The sequence below is a fragment of the Pongo pygmaeus genome, chromosome 10 (assembly GCF_028885625.2).
Source record: "Pongo pygmaeus isolate AG05252 chromosome 10, NHGRI_mPonPyg2-v2.0_pri, whole genome shotgun sequence".
Taxonomy (NCBI): Eukaryota; Metazoa; Chordata; class Mammalia; order Primates; family Hominidae; genus Pongo; species Pongo pygmaeus.
Genome location: NC_072383.2, coordinates 118,686,445 through 118,689,335, shown reverse-complemented (window position 1 = coordinate 118,689,335; position 2,891 = coordinate 118,686,445). Strand labels below are relative to the sequence as shown.

Below are 2,891 nucleotides of genomic sequence, written 5' to 3'. Positions count from 1 at the left end.
CAGAGAAAATGTGCAGGGGAACTCCCATTTATAAAACCATCAGATCAGCCAGGCGCGGTGGCTCATGCCTGTAATCACAGCACTTTGGGAAGCCGAGGTGGATGGATCACCTGAGGTCAGGAGTTCCAGATTAGCCTGGCCAACATGGAGAAACCCTGTCTCTACTAAAAATACACAATTAGCCGGGTGTGGTGGCACGTGCCTGTAATCCCAGCTACTCAGGAGGCTGAGGCAGGAGAATTACTTGAACCTGGGAGGTGGAAGTTGCAGTGAGCTGAGATCTCGCCACTGCACTCCAGACTGGACGACAGAGCAAGACGCTGTCTCAAAAAAAAAAAAAAAAAAAAAAAAAAACCAGGTGCAGTGGCTCATGCCTGGAATCCCAGCACTTTGGGAGGCTGAAGCAGGTGGATCACCTGAAGTCGGGAGTTCGAGACCGGCCTGACCAATATGGAGAAACCCCATCTCTACAAAAAATACAAAAAAAATTAGCCGGCTGGGAGTGGTGGCACATGCCTCTAATCCCAGCTATATGGGAGGCTGAGGCGGGAGAATCACTTGAACCCAGGAGGCGGAGGTTGCGGTGAGCCGAGATCGTGCCATTGCACTCCAGCCTGGGCAACAAGAGCGAAACTCCGTCTCAAAAAATAAAAATAAAAATGAAAAACAAACAAAAAAACAAAACCATCATATCTCATGAGACTTACTACCATGAGAACAGTGTGGGGGAAACTGCCCTCATGATTCAATTATTTCCACCTGCCCCCACCCTTGACACTTGGGGATTATTACAATTCAAGGTAAGATTTGGGTGGGAACACAGCCAAACCATATCACTATCACACACAATCTTGGAAACCAAGAGACCCCTTTTACAGCAAAGAAAGTGTGATGTGATGTGATAATGGGCCTATGGCCATGGGCTTCACTGGCCTTAACCATGTACCTATCACTCAGAAATAACTGGTCTGATAGAATAATGAGATGGCCTATTGTATTAACTGTATGTTTCCGATTTTTTTTTTTACAAGAGCACAAATCCACTTTTATTTATTTAGTTTTCATTAGTTTAAATATTTGAAGGGTACAGCATCACATGGATTCCATGTCCAGTGGCCTTAGCAGGAAGTTTGCTTTGGAATTTGGCACAAACCACGCCACTGTTTCCATAGGTCTGAGTTACCTTTCCCCAGATTACTCTGGTTTGGTTCGGTTTGCCACGAGGAGTCACTGTGTTATTCTTTGCTTTGTATAAATAAGCAGACCTCTTGCCCAAACAGAATTCAGTTTCATCTTGGGCATAAACATCTTCAATTTTAAGGACAGCTGTGTGCTCCCTTTGGTTCCAGAGACCCTGCTTATAGCCAGCAAAAATGGCCTTAGGACCACAGCCTTCCAGACATATTTGCCTTTTAGAAGTCCTGTTCCCAGGTGGGGCACGGTGGCTCATGCCTGTAACCCCAGCACTTTGGGAGGCCGAGGCGGGCAGATCACCTGAGGTCAGGAGTTCGAGACCAGCCTGACCAACATGGAGAAACCCTGTGTCTACTAAAAATACAAAAATTAGCTGAGCGTGGTGGTGCGCGCCTGTAGTCCCAGCTACTTGGGAGCCTGAGGCAGGAGAATCGCTTGAACCTGGAGAGGCGGAGGTTGCAGTGAGCTGAGATTGTGCCACTGCACTCCAGCCTGGGTGACAGAGTGAGACTGTCTCAAAAAAAAAAAAGATTGAGTCACTCTGGTTCAAATGCCTCTGACACTGGTGCTTCCCCTATATGGCCATGTCGCCACGTATGGCTGGTGTGCCCCCTCCTCTTGGGCATAGTGAGACACTATCTTTTCAATGTCAAATGCCTCCTATATTGGCCTCACCGTATCTGCATAATAATAAAATCTACATTTAATAGCATCTGTTGAAGGCCCAATTAATGTGCTGGAAAAGTATATCTTGAAGGATAGGTGCTATCTTTTTTTTTGACACAGAGTCTCACTCTGTCACCTAGGCTAGAGTACAGTGGTGGATCTTGGCTTACTGCAACCTCTGCCTCCTGGCCTCAAACGATTCTCATGCCTCAGCCTCCCGAGTAGCTGGGATTGCAGGCGTGCGCCACCATGCCCAGCTGATTTTTGTATTTTTAGTAAAGATGGGGTTTCACCATGTTGGCCAACCTGGTCTCAAACTCCTGGCCTCAAGTGATCTCCCTGCCTTGGCCTCCCAACGTGTTGGGATTACAGGTGTGAGCCAATGCACCCAGCTATGGGCTATCTTGAAGGATGTGGCTTATTCCTTGAGCTAACAAGTAATATACTGTACTGTGCCTCTCTAGTTAGTATATTGGGGTTGGGAAACAGGGGCTGACCTTTCTCACAATTGCACCCAGTGACCCACTTGCAGATTTTGTGCTTCTCATCCCTGTAACCTTGGGCTCTGTAGGGTAAGAGTTTCTAATTTCTGGAAGAACTCTCAGGCCTGAGGACACAGTAAGCATTCCACTGAATTGGATGCTGCGACTATATAGTACTTAGTTTGAATTCCTCGTATTATTGAAGTGACAAGCAGAGAAGGGAGTTACTGCACTGCCTGGGGTAATCATTTCTGATTGTTCTGGGGAATTAAGGTAGCTGCTTCACAACAGGGGCAGGAGACAAAATGTCTGGAACCCAGAAGATTCACTAGTGTATCATTTGATACTTTCATGCTTGGGATGACTGTTAGTGGGCAGTTATAACAACTGTGACCTCGCAAGTGTTCCTAAACACCTATACTCCTTGGGGATGAATGTCTGGGTAACCCCAATTGGGTCATGGAAGACAGAAATGATAAATTTCCATTATAAAACACTTTTGCAAAAATTATAGCAGTGAGAAAATTATGACAGTGAAAGAGATCTGAT

The 2,891-nt window shown here is 46.2% G+C and overlaps 1 pseudogene; it reads right to left on the bottom strand.

The window, feature by feature from the left end:
* Nucleotides 1-1,069: 1,069 nt before the first annotated feature.
* Nucleotides 1,070-1,403, bottom strand: LOC129010552 (large ribosomal subunit protein eL33-like; annotated as a pseudogene).
* Nucleotides 1,404-2,891: the final 1,488 nt, after the last annotated feature.